Source organism: Callorhinchus milii, unplaced genomic scaffold (genome assembly GCF_018977255.1).
Source record: "Callorhinchus milii isolate IMCB2004 unplaced genomic scaffold, IMCB_Cmil_1.0 Scaffold58, whole genome shotgun sequence".
NCBI classification, from domain to species: domain Eukaryota; kingdom Metazoa; phylum Chordata; class Chondrichthyes; order Chimaeriformes; family Callorhinchidae; genus Callorhinchus; species Callorhinchus milii.
In genome coordinates, this window is record NW_024704799.1 from 326,162 (window position 1) to 349,239 (window position 23,078).

Here is a 23,078-nt window from a genome sequence, read left to right on the forward strand (position 1 = left end):
ATTTTCTGTTGGGTTGTTGAAAACTGTTACAGTAACAATAATAATAGTCCTTCCACTTGATGCAACGCTTTATCAATTATTCGAGTCGGATCGAAAACAGAGGCAAATGTATCGTGGTGTCGTGGACAAAAATCTTCCATATAAAATTGGTCACTCGCTTAATTGCTGTATGTGCGCTGTTCAGCTGCCGCTTTTGAATAAAATTCGCTCTGTTTGTTCTTATTGCCCTTTTCTCTCTGTTTTCTTTCTCTCTCTCTCTGCCCGTGTGTCTCACCACGCCGACCCTCTCTCTATCTATATTTCTCTCTCTCTTTCTGTAACCCTGGACCGGAAGGTGATGCACAGCGGATAACGTTTGGCTCCATCTGCCTTCAAATCTCAAAAATTGGGGTTTGAATTTTGAAGGCGACAGTTGCCTCAGTCCACAGCGTTCAGTTCATCAACACTCTGTGATCTCTTCCAATGTTCATTATGACTGATCGTCTCTTTCTCACTCTCTGTAGCGAACATATTGGCGATTGTGATCCTGTGTCGAGGGCGGTGCGGTCTCTCCAAATGCATCTCTCGCTATCTGGTGGCCATGACAGTGGCCGATCTGATGTCGGTTATCATAGCAGTGATTTTCCAACGCATTGTTTACCGTAACTTCCTAAATTCATTCGTCACCATCACTCATATTTGCCGGTTGATTGGTTTCCTGGATTGTACAACAAGGGACCTGTCTGTGTGGTTAACAGTAGCTTTCACCTTTGATCGACATGTCGCCGTCTGTTGCCCAAAACTTAAAACAAAATATTGCACCGAAAGAACAGCTCTGAGAGTGATAGCGGTATTGGCTCTGATATTCTTTGTGGAAAACATTCCCTGGTATTTTGCATATGTACCACAGTACATAGTTAACGACACACCAAGGGATTGCCAACATAAACTCAGCTATTACACTTCCCTCTCATGGATAGTGTTTGACTGGCTGCACGTTATATTAACCCCGTTTCTCCCATTCGTTCTGATTTTGCTGCTCAACGCCCTGACTGTCAGCCACATACTGGAGTCCAGCCGAGCCCGCAGGAGATTGCGAGGACACAGTGATGGGGACAGGAATAGAGGAGCGAGTGACAGTGATCCAGAGATGAGGAAGAGAAAGAAATCCATCATTTTACTCTTTGCTGTTTCTGCAAATTTTATATTATTTTGGATAACATTTGTTTTATTTTTCTTATACTGGAGGTTTTCAAAAAAATATTACTACACAGGGTATAATGACCCTTCGTTTATCATCTGGCGTGTTGCCTTCATGCTGGTGTATTTGAGTTGCTGTACAAACACGTGTATTTACGCGGTTACTCAGACTAAATTCAGAGCGGAAATTAGGAAAGCGGTGACATTTCCTTTTATTCTGGCTGTCAGATTATTTCATTGACAAACTTCGCCAGTGGTTTGTGTGTCTGTGTGACTGAACCGACACAGTGATAGGATTCGTAATGTATCTGTGTGTTAGTGTCTCTGCTGCAGTGTCTCTGTTTGTGTGTCTGTATGTGTGAGGGTGTGTGAGCAGATGTGTGTTTCTGTCTGTGTATGGATGTGGGTTTGTGCGAGTGCGTATATTTTGGTTTGTTTCTGTGGGTCTGCCTGTGTGTGTGTGTGAGTGTGTGTGGTGTCTGTACCTGTATGGGTGTGTTTGTGTGTGTGAGTAATTGTTGTAGGCTATCGCTTTAAGAAATCAAAGACAATTCAGTAAGAGCTCATGAGTCGAAGACAAAAAGTAGAAAAGAATACAAGGAATGGGATAAACTGATGAGTTTGCTCGTGGATTCAATGCTTTGCGTTGACAATAAATAAATGTATTAACAACACTCGCTTTGCATTGAGTGCGATTTACTTGGGGCAAAGCATGACCTGGTGTTTGTTATTTGCACAGCATACTATCAGAGTATCGGTATGAAACAAGCCATCAGACTTCCCTCCAAAGGCTGCATTTCATCTGTTTGATCTTACGACACTCCCGACACTCACATTCCTTCTGGTTTTGCTGCTCAAGTCTCTGACTGTCACCCACATTACTGTGACCAGTCGAGTCCGCAGCCGTAGTAGCACTATATTGTGGGGTCGCTGCAATGTGGATACGAATTGATGTGCATTGACGGTGTGTGCAAATGGCTGCGGCGTTTCACTCACAAAGTAGATTCAAATCGCTCTACAATATATTATCTTAAGCGTTTTGAGACGTGTTGAAAACGTAATATGGCGGTATCAGACGCAATGTTTGTTACTTTTAAAATTACTATCGCTTTCCCTTTTAAACACAGAGACATGGGGCCTTTCCGCACACAGTTCTTCACACTTTCCGCCCCACATTAAACAATGGTTTGTACGCTTTCCTGATAGTTTATCCAATGATTCTTCATCAACACCACTGTTGAATTAACTAATTCCTTCATTCTCTGTTTTATTTACTTGGTAAAGTACAAACACATAAAACGAATGAAACGATCGCTTCTTCTATTTGTGGAATTATGACTATCCAATGAATAATTATGACAACGCCCTTCTAACTGCGATTCGCTAACGTGATATACAGACAATTTGCTTCACAGTGTATCATGGAAAGCGCCTTAAGTAGCCTCGAAAACTTGAAAAAAAAGTTATATCAGATAGTAAACAACGCGAGTGTCAATATAAAACAAGCCATCACAGTTCTCTTACATCGACAGCATTTAAACTCTTCAGTCTGAAGGCACTGTCGAAACCATCATTCTTTCGGATTTCACCAGGTGGCTCCGTACACAGAGACCAATCATTTTGTACATCGACAAAGCATATTATACTAAAACCAGACTCATATACATGGCCCAGCCAGTTATACATGGACCAAGACTTTTATTAATAGACCAGGCCTGTTATACACACAGCAGACTGCTGTTTCGAGAATCATTTGTGATACAGACTCCAAGCTGTTATACAGAGACCTGCCCGTTATAACCTGCCCGTTATACAGAAATCAGGCAATTATATACAGACAATGCCAGTTATAGAGATCAGAGCTGTCGTGCGGAGACCAGAGCTGTTGGACAGTTATCCGGCCAGTTGTACAGTGACCACCAATTGTGTACAGTGACCAGACATGTTGTACAGAGACCAGAGCTTTTGTGAACAGACCTTTTATAAAGAATCCATGCCAGTTACACAGAGATCAGACCTGTTTCAAGTGACAAGAGCTGTTGAATAGAGAACTGCGCTATTTTACGTTAGCAGACCAGTTTTGCAGAGACCAGGGATCTTGTGTTGATGCCTAGTTTTTATCCAGATATCAGGCTAGTTATACAAGATTGTTAGTTGAATCAGGCCTCTTATACAAGACCAGGCTGGTATGTCGAGACCAAGCCTGTTACACAAATAGACCAGGCCTTCAACACAGATACCAGTCCAATTATACATGGACGAGGCCATCGATACAGAGACCTGTAGCTCAGTGGTTATAGCAGATCAGATCAGGGCGAAACCTTAGGCAAGTTTCCTTACTCCACAAAGAGCCGCATTATAATCCCTCCAAAACCAAAAACAATAATAAATTGTTCATTTTCAATCTACGACTTTTTGTGGGACATCGCTGTGCGCAATTAGCTGCCGCATTCGCCCACAAATATGCAGTCAATTCACTTTAAAGTGTGTTCTGTGAAGCGTTTTGGGACGTCTTCCCGACGTGAAAAGCGCTATATCAAATGCAAGGAGTATTATTATTATTATTATAGAGACCATTACCTGCTGTGAAGAGACGATGCGGACACACTGAGATCAGCTCTGTTATACAAAGGCGAGTCGTACTATAGAGAGACCAGGCTTTAATACAGAGATCAGGCCCGCTCTATGGAAACCACCCGAGGTACGCAGAGAAAAGCTTTTTAATCCTTCAAGACACCAATACAGTCATGTTCCCCAATGTTTCTGACTTCATAACCGCAAAGAAGAATGTCTGCTGCCTCCGATCGGCGGACACCGGTCCGCTTTACGTCCCCCGCAATTCCCGCCCCACTGTGGGCGTTCGGGCATTCATCATTCCTGCCCCAGACTCTGGAACTGTATCCCGCATGGCTTCTGCCTCACCTGCTTCAAGTCAGGTCTTAAGGTCATCGTCGTCGACCATGCCTTCAATTTCAAATTCCCTCATTGCCTCACACCGGCCCTTCCTCCGCCCCTTCCTTCAAGCCAACTGACTCAACCATTATTATGATACATGGTAATGGGTTAGCCACACCAACAACGCTGTCACTTTACATATGGATTGGTATGGCTTTGTCAAACACTGTAAGTACAAGTTTCCAAAAAGCAACTACTTTTTGTAGTTGGTTAATATCACCGTTTATGTCTTCAAGTCGCGTTGAATAGTTGTATAATAGTCCCTATTGCACCGATGACAACAGCAATATTTGTTTTACATTACCACGTATGTCCGCAATGAACTCGTAGATCGATATATTTGCAGATTTTCTCCATCTCCTTATTTTTCATATGGTAATCACTTGGGATATTTACAGCAATCGTACTGCATGCAAATTCTAATTACCCATTGATGTTAATATCTGGTCTATTACACCTGATTGATCTTTCTGCATGTAGTTTAATGTATCCGTATTAAAAGCAAGGATTATTATATTATAATTGAAAACCACAGATTACTGTAAAGTTGCTGAATTGTATCACATTCCCTGACTGATGTTATTACGAGTTGAATTTTACCTCAATATCAAATTGTTTACGAATTGTCCCTTCAATAATAACAATAATAAAAGCAATAATAGTAATCAATTGGTCACGTTGATCCACAAATGTTTGTGGGCTATTACTACTACTACCTACTGCTTTTCGGCCACAAAACTTCCAGTAAATTCACTTTACTGTATATTCTGTGAAACGCCTTGAGACGTCACGGAGACGCGATCAGGCGCTATTACAAATGCCAGGTTATTTAATATTATTATTGCTGGCAGTACCTCTGCTGCTGTTGTAGCGTCATGGGCTGTAATTAAAATTATGGCCCGTACGGTGATTGAACCCGCGACCTTGGCGTTATTAGCACCGCGCTCTGACCCACTGAGCTAAGGGCCTGACTTATTGAGTGAGTCACTGGAAGCTCTGATTACTGATATACGGTAAGAAAACTTGTGACTGACATATTATGGTGCATTTTCCGCACAACAGACAGATACGTTATTCAATTAATTCAATAAATCTGCTGCTGCAACATAACTTTGGGGCAGAGGTATAACCTGCCGGATTCCCACTTGCTCAGGACAAACTTTATACTCAGCAGTTCAATTGAAGTGCGGTAACAAATCAATTTTAACTAAATTAATTTACTCTCAAACCAATTCCAGATATTGCATGAACTTATTGCTCTGATTTGGGTCTTTAATTAAGGAAACCATTATCCGCAGTTTTGATTTGAATAAAACTGATCATTTGCCAACAAAATAAGCGATCAATTACTTTAAACTATATTGTGTGAAGAGTTTTCAGGCGTCTCGAAGACGCTATATGGGGCTATATCATATGCAAGTATTATTATTATTATTGGTGCTGTGAAGCGCAGCTACGATTGCAGGACATATCTGCTTGTTTTTGTACACAGGCAAATGTCGGTACCAATCGAAAAAGCGAAATGAAATGCTTCCCTGACCGGGAATCGAACCCGGGCCGCGGCGGTGAGAGCGCCGAATCCTAACCACTAGACCATCAGGGAACATACCGGAAAGCAATAATCCTCTCAAATAAAAAAAAGAGATCCAAAAGAAATTCGAGGCGTTGTTGAATCACACGCAGAGAATCCATGGACTGAGCAACTTTCGTTGCTTCTCGTCATCAACAAAAGAACAACAACAGCAAAATTACATGTATAGGGCGACTTTCACTCCTGGAGGACATCCCAAAGCTCATTTTCTCAAGAGAAAAAGACAATCATTGGGAATGTTGAAACGCGTTTTTTAAAATAATTTATAGGGACGAGAAGAAGAGAAATATGAAATTATTAAGATTAGGAAATGTAGCTCTCGGTAGAGAAATATTGATAAGCAATAGCACATTAGGCATCCAACGTAACTCAGGGTTCATCTTCCAGTTGTTTAACCTTTAATTGATAGGGGTGACTTGTTGGCGAGAGGGATTCAGGAATATGGGGATAGGGCGGGTAATTTGAATTACATTAGGCAATCAGCCTAATAAATGGCGGTTTATCAGCCTAATAAACGATCACCCACCACTTTAGATGTGTTCATTAATTACGATGCCAACGAGGGTCATTGGCATGGAGTACGTGTTCTAGGCTTTCCTGACAATGATCCTGCTTCTGTATGATTCATCTGGAAACAGAGACATGTATTTCTCCTGCGAGATTGTGTCACCTGAAAGCCACTGCCTGAAAAGGAGATAAAAGCAGATGCAATAAAAACTTTCGATAAGTGAATTGGATACACATTTGCAAAAGTAAAAAAAATCCTGCTGTGGGAAAAGAATGTGGGCGTGGGAGTCATTCGCTAGCTTTGCATGCAGCTGGCACAGGTACGATGGGACTTAAAATTCGCTTATTCTATGCAAACCTTTGCTTGGACACAGTTCTGTTCTTCTCTGACAAGACCTCTCCAGTCATGCTCGCCTCAGTTAAAGGAAAGCAATGTTCCAATGCAAGTTATCTTTCTGCCTTGTAAAATCTAAGTGAATCTTATAGGACACGTTTCTGCATTGTAACTTGGGAGCTCCTCTGTTTGCCACAGATAGATGTCCTCCAGACCAATTGCAGTGTCTACCACTTGCGTTGTGGAAGACTTGGGGTAAAAGGAAATATGGCTTCAATGGGGTAGAGCTCAAAACTACACTGCCGTTTCATTGAGCATCCTGGTGCTGGAGTCCGTTTCACAGTGGCGAAACCAACAAGGACATGGACTCCTGGTATGTGGCACTGAATGTGGACATTGCGAATACCAAGATGGCTGGTAGATCGCAAGTTGAACTGTAAAGTTGGTCGCACGCCTCTGAAGAGCGATGTCATTCAGATATGTGCTGGGAACTATAAACTGGAATCGTGTCACCAACGTATATGTGTGTACAAGGCCTTGGAGTGCACCTTGATTGGTTTGCAGACATCGCAGCATTGACGCTCAATCACTGCAACTACTGTTGCAAAGATCGCTCAGTGGGAAGTGGTTTGTTGCCGTTATGGGCAGGAAGATGTGGTAATTGTGTTTTGGATTTCATGTCAAACGTATTGCCCTCGAGGAGGCTTCCTCCTTGCCCCTCACTCAATGGCCTTCTTCAGATCAGACCTGAACTTTCTTTGCCCTTTGCCCAGAGTCACCTCCGCTTTCTCTACAACTTGGCAATAATAAAATAATGAATTCCTTGGCAATAATACACTGTGTAAACAAAAGTTGTGGCTGTTGTTGTGTTGTATCTCGGTTGAATGCACATGTATTGGCTCTTCAGCCGAAGGATAAACATTTAGTGCGTTGAAAGTGGAGCCTGGAAGCCGATGGAATCGTTAGTAACTGTACAGATTAATTCCAGATACAAATATTTCACTAATAATAATAAATCATTAATAATAACCCTTCCTATTTAAATCATTCCTCATCAGGTCTTGAATGTAACAGATGCTCAACGTCTAAATTGTAAAGTGGAATTTATTATAATTTTTGAGTGAAACATGAGAACATGAGAATCGCGAGATGTAAAAAAGAATAAGGTCCACTTGGGTCGCCTTTCGTCTTCCTGGCGGTCGCAACCACATGTGTCCCGACCTACCTATGTTTTATATTCCATAATATTTTTTCATAACAGAAAACTGTCTAATATGTTTTTCAAGGAAGCAACACTGAGTGCTTGAACCGTCTCCTTAGGGAACCTGTTCCACACTTTAACTCTTTCATCACTGAAACAGTGTTTCTGTTGGTGCGAAACACAGCCGCCAGTTTGCGCACAGCAATGTCCGAGAAACGTTCAAGAAGTGAGAAAATAATTGTATTTGCGGAATTGCTGCCCACGACACTGGGAGAAACTCACTGGACATTTTGAAACGTGCCCTGGGATATTTTAACATCCAGCTGAACAGGCAGCCGGATCCTCAGCATAACGTCTCATTCAAATGCCATCACCTCCGACAATGCGATGCATCGCCAACAATATATGGAAACCACAATTTCTGATTCAGATGTGAGAATATCACCACTGAGTGAGGCTGATAACTTTTCATTTGATGCAGCAATTGATTGCTGGATGTAGGAATGTAAGAATGTCAAATTGGCATTGTGTGGAGTATTATTCTCCGTGACAAGTGTTTCAGCTTTAGCTAAACTACAGCAACATCACCAGTGCCCACACTTCAGTCACACGGCCTTTGTTATTCCCTTCCTGTACCGAAAACTCTCTGCAGTTCTTTAAGCAGCTTGTGTGCTCCAATGGAAAGATTTTGCCCTCTATTCCAGGCTGGCGAATTCCACTTTAAAGTGGGGACACATGTGAATCTCTCAGGTGATTTAGATACCTGAAAAATAATTTGTATTACGCATGGTAGCGTCTGGGATATTGCAGGCAAAGGCTTTCTGCATGGATGGAAAACCACCTGCTGCTAAGCGAATCACTGAGTTGAATTGCATAACTCAGGGAGAGTGTGTATTCCCCACGGCACAAACTCATCTATGAACTGGCGGTAAAATTGCTCATCAAAGCGTTCTCCGCTTTGGATAAAATACGGCTCCGATTTATGCTATTGAGCGTCATCCCACAGCGTGAGCTGCGTCCTGTACCAAGAGGAAGAATCGCTTTTTTCTCTCTGAAGATGAGAATTCCGATAATTTTGAGGATAGAGCGGATATACGACCCAATTCTCGCTGCTGTTGGAGTTCCTGGCAAGTAGTTTAACCAGTTTATTATCCACAGAAATAAGGAGTACCGTTTTCAGACTGACTCAGTCGGTAACATTCTCCCATGTGAATCAGAGCGTTGTGTGGTTTAGTCCCATGTCAAGACATTAACCTCACACTGAAGACTGACACTCGACATCAAAAGCAAACTACTTTAGTGTCGCGCCTCTCACACAGGGCAGTGTCACAGACGTTACACACAGTGGTGGAGGATAGCACTCCTCACACAGGCAGTATCTTAGCCGTACGCAAAGTGCTGGAGGGTAACGCCACTCACACAGGGTATCATCTCAGACCTTACACACAGGGCGGGATGGTGAGCTCCATGGTTACAGGTGCCTTCGTGAGAAAGGGAAGTGAATAGGAAAAGACAAGATTTCTGTTGGGTTGTTGAAAACTGTTCCAGTAACAATAATAATAGTCCTTCCACTTGATGCACGCTTCATCAATTATTCGAGTCGGCTCGAAAAGAGGCAAATGTATCGTGGTGTCCTGGACAAATCTCCCATATAAAATGGTTCACTCTCTTAATTGCTGTTTGTGCGCTGTTCAGCTGCCGCGTTTGAATTAAATTCGCTTTGTTTGTTCTTATTGCCCTTTCTAACTATCTTTTCTTTGTCTTCCTCAGCCAGTGTGTCTCTCTCCAACCACACCCCCACCTCCCTCTCTCTCTATCTATATTTCTCTCTCTCTTTCTGTATCCCTGGACCGGAAGGTGATGCACAGCGGATAACGTTTGGCTCCATCTGCCTTCAAATCTCAAAAATTGGGGTTTGAATTTTGAAGGCGACTGTTGCCTCAGTCCACACCGTTCAGTTCATCAACACTCTGTGATCTCTTCCAATGTTCATTATGACTGATCGTCTCTTTCTCACTCTCTGTAGCGAACATATTGGCGATTGTGATCCTGTGTCGAGGGCGGTGCGGTCTCTCCAAATGCATCTCTCGCTATCTGGTGGCCATGACAGTGGCCGATCTGATGGCGGTTATAATAACAGTGATTTTCGTACGCAATGTTTACCGTAACTTCCCAAATTCATTCGTCACCATCACTCATATTTGCCGGCTGATTGGTTTCCTGGATTGTACAACAAGGGCCCTGTCTGTGTGGTTAACAGTAGCTTTTACCTTTGATCGATATGTCGCCTTCTGTTGCCCAAAACTTAAAACAAAATATTGCACCGAAAAAACAGCTCTGAGAGTGATAGCGGTATTGGCTCTGATATTCTTTGTGGAAAACATTCCCTGGTATTTTGCATATGTACCACAGTACATAGTTAACGACACACCAAGGAATTGCCAATATAAACCCAGCTATTACACTTCCCGCTCATGGATAATGTTTGATTGGCTCCAAATTATTTTAACCCCGTTTCTCCCATTCGTTCTGATTTTGCTGCTCAACGCCCTGACTGTCAGCCACATCCTGGAGTCCAGCCGAGCCCGCAGGAGATTGCGGGGACACAGTGATGGGGACAGGAATAGAGGAGCGAGTGACAGTGATCCAGAGATGAGGAAGAGAAAGAAATCCATCATTTTACTCTTTGCTGTTTCTGCAAATTTTATATTATTATGGATAACATTTGTTTTATATTTCTTATACAGGAGGATTTCAAAAATACATTATTTCACAGGGTATAATGACCCTTTGTTTATCATCTGGCGAACAGCCTTCATGCTGGTGTATTTGAGTTGCTGTACAAACACGTGTATTTACGCGGTTACTCAGACTAAATTCAGAGCGGAAATTCGGAAAGCGGTGACATTTCCTTTTATTCTAATTGTCAGATTATTTCATTGACAAACTTCGCCAGTGGTTTGTGTGTCTGTGTGACTGAACCGACACAGTGATAGGATTCGTAATGTATCTGTGTGTTAGTGTCTCTGCTGCAGTGTCTCTGTTTGTGTGTCTGTATGTGTGAGGGTGTGTGTGCAGATGTGTGTTTCTGTCTGTGTATGGATGTGGGTTTGTGCGAGTGCGTATATTTTGGTTTGTTTCTGTGGGTCTGCCTGTGTGTGTGTGTGAGTGTGTGTGGTGTCTGTACCTGTATGGGTGTGTTTGTGTGTGTGAGTAATTGTTGTAGGCTATCGCTTTAAGAAATCAAAGACAATTCAGTAAGAGCTCATGAGTCGAAGACAAAAAGTAGAAAAGAATACAAGGAATGGGATAAACTGATGAGTTTGCTCGTGGATTCAATGCTTTGCGTTGACAATAAATAAATGTATTAACAACACTCGCTTGCATTGAGTGCGATTTACTTGGGGCAAAGCATGACCTGGTGTTTGTTATTTGCACAGCATACTATCAGAGTATCGGTATGAAACAAGCCATCAGACTTCCCTCCAAAGGCCGCATTTAATCTGTTTGATGTTACGACACTCCCGACACTCACATTCCTTCTGGTTTTGCTGCTCAAGTCTCTGACTGTCACCCACATTCCTGTGACCAGTCGAGTCCGCAGCCGTAGTAGCACTATATTGTGGGGTCGCTGCAATGTGGATACGAATTGATCTGCATTGACGGTGTGTGCAAATGGCTGCGGCGTTTCACTCACAAAGTAGATTCAAATCGCTCTACAATATATTATCTTAAGCGTTTTGAGACGTGTTGAAAACGTAATATGGCGGTATCAGACGCAATGTTTGTTACTTTTAAAATTGCTATCGCTTTCCCTTTTAAACACAGAGACATTGGGCCTTTCCGCACACAGTTCTTCACACTTTCCGCCCCACATTAAACAATGGTTTGTACGCTTTCCTGATAGATAATCCAATGATTCTTCATCAACACCACTGTTGAATTAACTAATTCCTTCATTCTCTGTTTTATTTACTTGGTAAAGTACAAACACATAAAACGAATGAAACGATCGCTTCTTCTATTTGTGGAATTATGACTATCCAATGAATAATTATGACAACGCCCTTCTAACTGCGATTCGCTAACGTGATATACAGACAATTTGCTTCACAGTGTATCATGGAAAGCGCCTTAAGTAGCCTCGAAAACTTGAAAAAAAAGTTATATCAAATAGTACACAACGCGAGTGTCAATATAAAACAAGCCACCACTGTTCTCTTACATCGGCAGCATTTAAACTGTTCAGTCTGAAGGCACTCTCGAAACCATCATTCTTTCGGATTTCACCAGGTGTCTCCGTACAGAGAGACCAATCATTTTGTACATCGACAAAGCATATTATACTAAAACCAGTCTCATGTTCATAGCCCAGCCAGTTATACATGGAACAAGACATCTATTAATAGACCAGGCCTCTTATACACACAGCAAACTGCTGTACAGAGAATCAGTTGTGATACAGACTCCAAGCTGTTATACAGAGACCTGCCCGTTATAACCTGCCCGTTATACAGAAATCAGGCAATTATATACTGACAATGCCAGTTATAGAGATCAGAGCTGTCGTGTGGAGACCAGAGCTGTTGGACAGATATCCGGCCAGTTGTACTGTGACCAGGCATTGTGTATAGTGACCAGACCTGTTGTACAGAGACCAGAGCTTTTGTGAACAGACCTTTTATAAAGAATCCATGCCAGTTATACAGAGATCAGACCTGTTTCAAGTGACAAGAGCTGTTGAATAGAGAACTGCGCTATTTTACGTTAGCAGACCAGTTATGCAGAGACCGGGGATCTTGTGTTGACACCTAGTTTTTATCCAGATATCAGGCTAGTTATTCAAGATTGTTAGTTGAATCAGGCCTCTTATACAAGACCAGGCTGGTATGTAGAGACCAAGCCTGTTACACATATAGACCAGGCCTTCAACACAGATACCAGTCCAATTATACATGGACGAGGCCATCGATACAGAGACCTGTAGCTCAGTGGTTAGAGCAGATCAGATCAGGGCGAAACCTTAGTCAAGTTTCCTTACTCCACACAGAGCCGAATTATAATCCCTCCAAAACCCAAAACAATAATAAATTGTTCATTTTCAATCTACGACTGTTTGTGGGACATCGCTGTGCGCAATTTGCTGCCGCGTTCGCCCACAAATATGCAGTCAATTCACCTAAAAGTGTGTTCTGTGAAGCGCTTTGAGACGCGGACAGAGAGACGCGGACAGAGAGACGCAGAAAGAAAGGCAGACAGAGAAACGCAGACAGAGAGACACGGACAGAGAGACACGGACAGAGAGACACGGACAGAGAGACGCAGACAGAGAGACACGGACAGAGCGACGCGGACAGAGAGACGCGGACAGAGAGACGCGGACAGAGAGACGCTGACAGAGAGACACAGACAGAGAGACGCAGACAGAGAGACACGGACAGTGAGACACCAACACACACACAGACAGAGACACACACACACACACAGACACCAACACACTCTGTTACTGATATCCTGTATGTGGAGTCCTGTAGCTCAGTGGTTAGAGCACTCGCTTTGCAAGCGAGAGACCTGAGTTCAATTCCAGGCAGAGGGCGAAACCTTCGGCAAGTTTCCTTACTCCACACAGAGCCTAACAATAATCCCTCCAAAAAACCCAAAACAATAATTAAATTGGTCATTTTCAATCTACGACTGTATATACAGTCAATTCACTTTACAGTGTGTTCTGTGAAGCGCTTTGGGACATCCTCCTGACGTGAAAAGCGCTATATCAAATGCAAGGATTATTATTATTATTATTATTATTATATCAAATGCAAGGAGTGTTATTATTATTATAGATACCATGACCTGCTGTGAAGAGACGAGGTGGACAAACTGAGATCAGGTCTGTTATACAAAGGCCAGTCGTGCTATAGAGAGACAAGGCTTGAATACAGAGATCAGGCCCGCTATATGGATACCACCCGAGGTACGCAGAGAAAAGCTTTTTAATCCTTCAAGACACCACTACAGTCTTGTTCCCCCAATGTTTCTGACTTCCTAACCGCAAAGAAGAATGTCTGCTGCCTCCGCTCGGCGGACACCGGTCCGATTTAGGTCCCCCGCAATTCCCGCCCCACTGTGGGCGTTCGGGCATTCAGCATTCCTGCCCCAGACGGTGCAATTCTATCCCGCATGGCTTCTGCCTCACCTGCTTCAAGTCAGGTCTTAAGGTCATCGTCGTCGACCATGCCTTCAATTTCAAATGCCCTCATTTCCTCACACTGGCCCTTCCTCCGCCACTTCCTTCAAGCCAACTGACCCAACCATACCATTCCTCAACAAACGCCGGCAGCTTCATATCCCACCCGCCTCCCCCGCCCCACACCCAAACCCACACCCACCACCAATACACGCCCCACTGTGCGAGATTTCAGTCATTATACACCTCGTCTTCCGGAAAACCATCTCAGAGATACTACGTCTTTCAAAGAGCCTCAAATTAACCTATATGATGCCGCTTTTGGTCTTCCTCACCTCCACCCAATGCGCACATCAACCCTCCCAACTATCCACCGCCGTCTTTGCTCGATTGTCCATCAAGGAAACTAATTATGTGCTCAAGAACCTTTAGAAAAACCGAATTGAATTTAATCACTACTGTGAACTATGCTGGAATATCAATATAGCTTTCAAATAATCTGTGTGTCGAGAGCTGAATTAATTGTAAACATTGCAGACAGTGGCGGAGGAATTCCTTCTGTGTTACCATTGCAGTGAGTGTCCGTTGGGCTGAAACTCACCAATGGATGTTGTCTTCCAGTTTGACTTAATGTTTTTTTTCTGAGGTTATTTTTTCCGGACGGCAATTGCTTATGTTGACCATTTATAATATTGTTGATATATGAACTTCTCAGCAAATGTCCACACACATACAAGTGTATCTCATCGGTAGCTCATGAGGCTGCAGATCTAGAGATTCTGATTGAAATCCAGGCGTCACCTTATCTTCCAATAATGTCACTTTCTGTCACCCATTTTGCTGGTTTTAAACAATCCGTTTTTTTTAACGATTCAGCTGTTTGAAAACGATAGTGATATCCACAAAATCATCTCAGTTGATTGCTCAATCATTGAGAATCCCGGGCGGTGAAGCATTGTGTCATTGAATGGACGAGCACAAAATGTTGTCTCAGTTGATTTGTAATTTTAATTGTATATTATATTTTAAATATTCATATGAGACACAGGAATGAAATCCAAACTCTCGGGTGGGGAAATCGAGCAGAAGGAATGGCTGACATTTCGGTTCCATACCTCAGTCTGTTTTCATCCTGAGAGCCACACACATGGACTATGTTGAATAAATGATCAGCGGTTGTAATTCAATCGTCTGCTTAATCAGTGATGTTAATGTGGTCGATCAGGATGCGGTAAGATTTTCACAAAGAGCTATTGGTTATGCAATTCAATAAAATGTTACCACATCTGGTCGTGAATCGACTGCTCAAACGCACTTCTCGCTGGTCTCAACATTTCCATCTTCCACAATTTCCCCATCATCCTCATCCACCACAACCAGCGCCCTCCCATTGCCGCTCATCACACCTCGGCTGCACCTGCCAACCTGAGACTGTATCCTACGTGGAGGACGCTGTAAAAGTGCAAGTTGTTGTTGCTGTTGCTCCTGCTTTCCAGGACAGCGGAACCACATGCTTTCACCCCCCAGCACCTCGGTATTTCTCTGGTTTCCTCATATACACATCTCTGCCCAACTCCTGCCCTCAGCCAACACTTTGCTTACTGCTATGTCTCTGCCGATCTGCTGCACTCAACTCACACTGATTTTACCTGTGTGTCTCTGCCCGCCTCCTGCACTGAGCTAACACTGTCCTTCCCTGTGTTTCTCTGCCCACCTTCAGCACTGAGCTAACACTGTCCTTTCCTGTGTATCTCTGCCCACCTCCTGCACTGAGCTAACACTGACTTTCACTGTGTGTCTCTGCCCACCTCCTGCACTGAGCTAACAATGAACTTCCCTGTGTGTCTCTGCACACCTCCTGCTCTGAGCTAACACTGACCTTCCCTCTGTGTCTCTGCCCACCACCTGCACTGAGCTTACAATGACCTTCCCTGTGTGTCTCTCGCCATCTCCTGCATTGAGCTAACACTGTCCTTCCCTCTGTGTCTCTGCCCGCCTCCAGCACTGAGCTAACACTGACCTTCCCCGTGAGTCTATGCACACCACCAGCTCTAAGCTAACACTCACTTTCCCTGTGTGTCCCGTCCTTTCGTTGTCACCGATGGAATGATCTTCAGTCACCTCGTTTAAACCACCGCAATCACTCTCTATCTATTTTCAATTTCCACTGTAAAACCTTAACAAGCACTTCTCCTGGCTTCATTTCCACTGTGCCATTCCATAGAGGCCCATGTGCAACCCAAGCACTCTGCATTGTATTTGCCAATTTTTGCTTAATAAAAGTTAAATAAAAGTTTCCGCCAGTTATCGAAGGTGGGACCATTCGAGTGTGAGGCGCAAATGATAACCACTACACTACGAAAACCTCAGTGCGCTGATTTATAACGGGAAATGTATGAAAATCAAATGCTTCTGCACCTGGTTTGTTTGAATCTGGACTGAATAATTGTTGAAATTGTTGATGAATTTGCTGAAGTCGGTGCTCTTTTACGAAAGCAATGTGTACAGTCTGTCCGAGTATGGGCGCAGCTCTCTGTCACGGCAGGAGAAACTGTTAGCATGAATTGTGAGATATGACGGTATAATTCATCTCGCAGAGAAGGGCAAACAGGGCATAGTGTGGCCGAGGTCTGCGGCGCTGGATTTAGGCTCCAGTCTCTTCGCGGACGTGGGTTCGTATCTCACCGCTATCAGACGCTTAGGGTCTTCTTCATTCCTGTACATCTTCTACTTGTATTTTCTGAACAATAACTAATGGTTATCTCGGACATGTAACTCTTATTTTGCTGATTACATATTAAACACTTCTCTAAAAATCGTTGTTCCTAAGTTAGTAGTATGTTGATCCAAGTAAAGTTTTAAAGCCATTTGTCCTTGATTTATGTATCTGTTGTGGTAGAACAAGGTGCTGTTGAGCAAACAGTCCCAAATCACACAGTGATCAGGGAGTTTGCCATTCATTGGCATTAAGTTATTTGCTTTCAGTACCTCAGTTAGAGATGTTGTGATGACTTGTCAACTCAGGACCTTCGCGTGACATTAATTATGTCAATGAAACGCTGTAATTTTCTTCAAAAAATTGTAGACAGTCGTCTCTGTTGCACAATAGGTTAGTTCTGATGTTCATTGAATGGTTGGTGGTTCAGGCCCACACTGGGAAGATCCTCTTCTGTAAGAAAATATTCTTCTACAAATCTGTCCTCTCACTGGAGATAGTGTCATGAACGACTTCAGAACTGCTGGTCTTTATATATTGTTTCCATTTCCTTTGTTTTTTAACCGACATATTGCTGGAACATTTGGTAAAATTTCCAAACCACTCGTCGCAGGATATGTTGGAACACCATTCCTGTCCTTCTCTCGCTCCCATATTCTTTCTGCCTCTCTGCCTTTTTGTTTGTTTGTTTTTCTCTCTCCTCTCTCTCTCTCTCTCTCTCTCTCACTCTCTCTCTCTCTCTCTCTGTCTCTCTCCCTGTTTGTCTTTCCTCTCTGTCGCACACTTTCTGACTCTCCTCACAAGGATCCAGGAAATGGACACTGGGAATTGTCCAGTCCTCACATCTCCTGTGGCCTCACTCTGTCCAAGGATCCTTGCGTTTGACACAACGCCTTATCACAATTTCGAGACATGTCTATTTGAAGGGATTTTAACCCTGAGATATGAAATTGAAAGCTGGTTGATAAACAGAGTCGGTTGGGTGGATTAATGGAATTTTCCTAAGATTTTGCCTATCTGAGAATCAAACCCGTGTCCTCTCGCTAGTGAGGCGTGCGCTCTTGCCAATATGTTACAGGACTCCATAATAATAGGCTGGTGTAGTTACTGTGTGTGCGTTGCATTCCCCAAAGCAGCGTCGTACAGTGACTATGTGTGTTAAACTGCAAAGAGGGGCCTAGTTTAGAGACTATATGTGTTGGACTGCCCAAAGGAGCCCAGTGTACTGTCTATACAGCTATACTGCCCACAAGAGGCCAGTGTAGTGACTGTGTGTGTTAGACTGCTCAAAGGAGATCAATGTAGTATCTGTGTCTGTTACACCGCCCAGAAGAGGCCAATGTAAAGACTGTGTGTTAAACTGGCCACAGGAAATCAATGTAGTGACTGTGTGCGACATACTGCCCACAACAAGATAGTGCCCACAGCAGGTTAGTGCAGTGACTGTGGGTTTTGTACTGCCCAAGGGAGATTAGTGTAGAGACTGTGCATGTGTTGCACTGCCCATTGGAGGCTAGTGTATTGATTGTGTGTGCCATACTGCCCACAAGAGGCTAGTGCTGTAGATGTGTGTTAAGCTTCCCCATTCTCATGTCCTCACCACCAGTCTCTCCTGGAGCTCGACATCTAACCCTCCAACTCTATTGCCTTGTGTGAAATGCAAGTTGTTGCTGTTGAAAAAATAGAAAGGTTAGCCACTGCTTCACTGTGATTGGCAAACTCCAAACTGATCATTATTGTAAACAGGAGAATATATTATGCGCAATAAATTGTTTCATCCTGTCACTGTTTTCATTTTATTGTATTCTGTTCGCTAATATTTCAACAACTTGAGATCAAACGGGACCAACTCCTACACGTTCAAGTTACCTCATTGGCTTCAACAATACAGTAACAACGGAATTCGCTTGAGTCGCAGGAACAATGTTTTGTCATAGAATAATAGTACCATACAGCACAGAAAGATGCCATTCGTCCCACCATGTTTGCGCCGGCTCCGAAAAGAGCAATCCAACTCAATCCCGCTTTCCCGCTTTCTCTCCGTAGCCCTGTAGTCTTGTCCTCCTTAAATAATCATCTCCTTCTCTCTGAAAAGTTATTGTTGAATCGGCTTTCACTTGCCTGTCAGGTAATACATTGCAGAACCGAACAACTCGTTGGGTGATAATTTCCCTACAATAGTTGGCACACCCTATCTCTCTAACCTTTCATCACTTGTGTACAGGGTGGAATTAAAGTACATGCTTCCATGTGAATCCTCGTTAGTATTGTGGTTATTATCCCCGCCTGTCAATTCCTCGACGGGGAGATCATTTTAGTATTTGTTACCAAATTAAACCAGGTTGTTATTTTTTTGTGTCAATCAGAAAATATTGGGGGTAAAAGGTTCTTTTGACCCAAGTGTCTTTTCTCCCAGAAACTCCACAATCCATACCTTTTGAACTATATTCAGCGAAGCGTTTTTAAAAGTCTCGACGTTGCGATAAAACACTGTATCAAATGAAACAATTATTAATATTCAAACTCACAATAGACTGTTTGAATAATATTCTATGCCAAATGCAATGATTATTACAAGTGATTTTGTAGAAGCTGGAGGTTAGCAGAGACACACACTCTCGATTAAGTTTGATGTCCATTCATTGTCACAAACACAGTCCTAGAGATAGAGGATTCAGGGATTCAGGCATTCCGTAAATAGGGTGACCAAAAAGTCGTGATAAATTTTCTATTATCTGGAATGAAAATGTTCATCGTTTGTTTAATACTTATTATACATGGTAATGGGTTAGCCACACCAACAACGCTGTCACTTTACATATGAATGGATATGGCTTTGTCTAACACTGTATGTACAAGTTTCCAAAAAACAGCTACTTTTTGTAGTTGGTTAATATCACCGTTTATGTCGTCAAGTCGCGTTGAATAGTTGTATAATAGTCCCTATTGCACCGATGACAACAGCAATATTTGTTTTACATTACCACGTATGTCCGCATTGAACTCGCAGATCGATATATTTCCAGATTTTCTCCATCTCCTTATTTTTCATATGGTAATCACTTGGGATATTTACAGCAATCCTACTGCATGCAAATTCTAATCACCCATTGATGTTAATATCTGGTCTGTTACACCTGATTGATCTGTGTGCATATAGTTTAATGTATCTGTATCAAATGCAAGGACTATTATATTATAATTGTAAACCACAGATTATTGTAAAGTTGCTTAATTGTGTCACATTCCCTGACTGATGTTATTACGAGTTGAATTTTACGTCAATATCAAATTGTTTACGAATTGTCTAGTGAATATATTTAGCTACATTGTTAAGTTTGATCAGATATTCTGTGTTTTTATTATCATTGTTACGATAACAATCATGGTGGCGAAAGTAATAACATATCCATGTTCGAATCAACACAAGCAATAAAACCAGGAACTTTGAGAGGGAAGACTAGTATTAGTGTTAGAAGATTAGTAAATACGAACACGGTTCGTAGTCGGTTGACGAATCGCTTTTCTGGGATAATAATCCCTTCAATAATAACAATAATAAAAGCAATAATAGTAATCAATTAGTCACGTTGATCCACAAATGTTTGTGGGCTATTACTACTACTACCTACTGCTTTTTCGCCACAAAACTTCCAGTAAATTCACTTTACTGTATATTCTGTGAAACGCCTTGAGACGTCTTGGAGACGTGATCAGGCGCTATAACAAATGCCAGGTTAATTAATATTATTATTGTTGGCAGTACCTCTGCTGCTATTGTAACGTAATGGGCTGTAATTAAAATTATGGCCCGTACGGTGATTGAACCCGCGACCTTGGCGTTATTAGCACCGCGCTCTCACCCACTGAGCTAACGGCCTGACTTACTGAGTGAGTCACTGGAAGCTCTGATTACTGATATACGGTAAGAAAACTTGTGACTGACATATTATGGTGCATTTACCGCACAACAGACAGATACGTTATTCAATTAATTCAATAAATCTGCTGCTCCAACATAACTTTGAGGCAGAGGTATAACCTGCCGGATTCCCACTTGCTCAGCACAAACTTTATACTCAGCAGTTCAATTGAATTGCGGTAACAAATCAAATTTTAACTAAATTAATTTATTCTCAAATCAATTCCAGATATCGTATGAGCTTATTGCTTTTTATTTGTGACTTTAATAGAGGAAACCATTATCCGCAGTTTTGATTTGAATAAAACGGATCATTTGCCAACAAAATAAGCGATCAAATTACTTTAAACTATATTGTGTGAATAGTTTTGTCGCGTCTCGAAGACGCTATATGGGGCTGTATCAAATGCAAGTATTATTATTATTATTGGTGCTGTGAAGCGCAGCTACGATTGCAGGACATATCTGCTTGTTTTTGTACACAGGCAAATGTCGGTACCAATCGAAAAAGCAAAATGAAATGCTTCCCTGACCGGGAATCGAACCCGGGCCGCGGCGGTGAGAGCGCCGAATCCTAACCACTAGACCATCAGGGAACATACTGGAAAGCAATAATCCTCGCACATAAAAAAAAGAGATCCAAAAGAAATTTGAGGCGTCGTTGAAACGCACGCAGAGAATCCAGAGACTAAGCAACTTTCATTGATTCTCATCATCAACAAAAGAAGAACAACAGCAAAATTATATTTATAGAGCGCCTTTCACGTCTGGAGGACATACCAAAGCTCATTTTCTCATGAGAAAAAGACAATCATTGGAGAATATTGAAACGCGTTTTTTAAAATAATTTATAGGGACAAGAAGAAGAGAAATCTGAAAATATTAAGAGTAGGAAATGTAGCTCTTGGTAGAGAAATATCGATAAGCAATAGCACATTAGGCATCCAACGTAACTCAGGGTTCATCTTCCAGTTGTTCAACCTTTAATTGATAGGCGCGACTTGTTGACGAGAGGGATTCAGGAATATGGGGATAGGGCGGGTAATTTGAATTAGATTAGGGAATCAGCCTAATAAATGGCGGTGCACCTAAGGGGCCGAATGGCCTCGTACTGCTCCTACATTTTAAAGGAAGATAAACCGAGAATCTGCGCCTGTTGAAGTCGACGGGAAAAATCTCATGGCACCATTTGAAAAGAAAAAAGAGGTTTCCCCTTGTTACCTGGCAAAGTTCCCCCAAACAAAATTATTCAATCACTTCATATATGTTGGGGCCAATTGATAGCCTCATTTTCTTAAGAAACACTTCCTCAGAACACTTGAGAATGACGATATGAATCATATTTGCATTTGATATAGCCGCTCATAACGTTTCCGAGACGTCTTTAACCTACACTTCACACCCTCCTGCTCCATCTCCACAGACTTCTCTTCCCTGCTCTCCTCACTCAACCTCTCCTTACACATAAACTCCCCCACTCACAGTCACGGCCACCCACTCGATTTGGTGATCACCCGGGACCTCAGTGTCTCGGATGTCACTATTACCGACAAGGCCATCTCTGACCACTACTTCATCTCCTTCACCACCTCAACCCCCCTCCCCACCTCCACCAGACCCACCACCATCTTCTACCGCCCTTGGAAGAAGTTACCCCACAATCCCTAACCGATGCCTTGGAGTCCTCTGAACTCCTCTCCCTCTGGCCTTCAACCCTCACCGACCCCTCTTCTCCTCTCTCCCTCCTCCACAATACCCTCTCCTCCACACTCGATACTCTTGCCCCCATCACTTCCCGCACTGTCTCCTACTCCCGCTCCTCCCACTGGTACACCACCCACCTCCGCTCAGTGAAAAGCCGGGTGCGGGCTGCTGAACGCACCTGTGTCAAATCTGGCCTAACGGTCCACCGACAAATCTGGCTGGACCTCCTCAAAATTTACCGCTCCACTCTAGCCTCGGCCAAGTCGTCCTTCTACTCCAGGATGATCCTGGAGGCGAAGAACAACCCCAGGCTACTGTTTTCCACCACAACCCGACTCCTCCATGCCCCCCGCCACCCCGCGCAGGTCATCTCCTCCAACCTTCACTGCGAGGAGATGCTGGATTTCCTTGAATCCAAGATCAAGGGAATCCGCTCCGCGGTCACTTCCCGTCCAACTTCCACCCACCACCCACCCCTTCCCTCCCACGCTCCGACTCCTACCCATCCTCCCCTACACACCTTCGTACCCCTTTCCCCACCCTCTGTCACTGAACTCATCCTAACCCTAAAACCAACCACCTGCTCCCTTGACCCCATCCCCACTCCACTCCTTATCTCCCAGCTCCACTTTCTTGCCCCACATATCACTGACATCATAAACCTGTCCCTCTCCTCTGGCTCTGTCCCCGTTCCATTAAAAGCTGCCATCATCACGCCCACCCTGAAAAAANCCCTCCCTTGATGCGTCGCAGCTATCAAGCTACCGGCCAATCTCCAACCT

The 23,078-nt window shown here is 43.1% G+C and overlaps 2 non-coding genes across 2 annotated transcripts; both read right to left on the reverse strand.

Moving 5' to 3' along the window:
* Window positions 1-5,665: 5,665 nt before the first annotated feature.
* On the reverse strand, window positions 5,666-5,737 carry trnae-cuc. The gene has a single exon. It is a non-coding gene; the product is annotated as a tRNA-Glu (tRNA).
* A 15,379-nt stretch (window positions 5,738-21,116) lies between these two features.
* trnae-cuc lies at window positions 21,117-21,188 on the reverse strand. The gene has a single exon. It is a non-coding gene; the product is annotated as a tRNA-Glu (tRNA).
* Window positions 21,189-23,078: the final 1,890 nt, after the last annotated feature.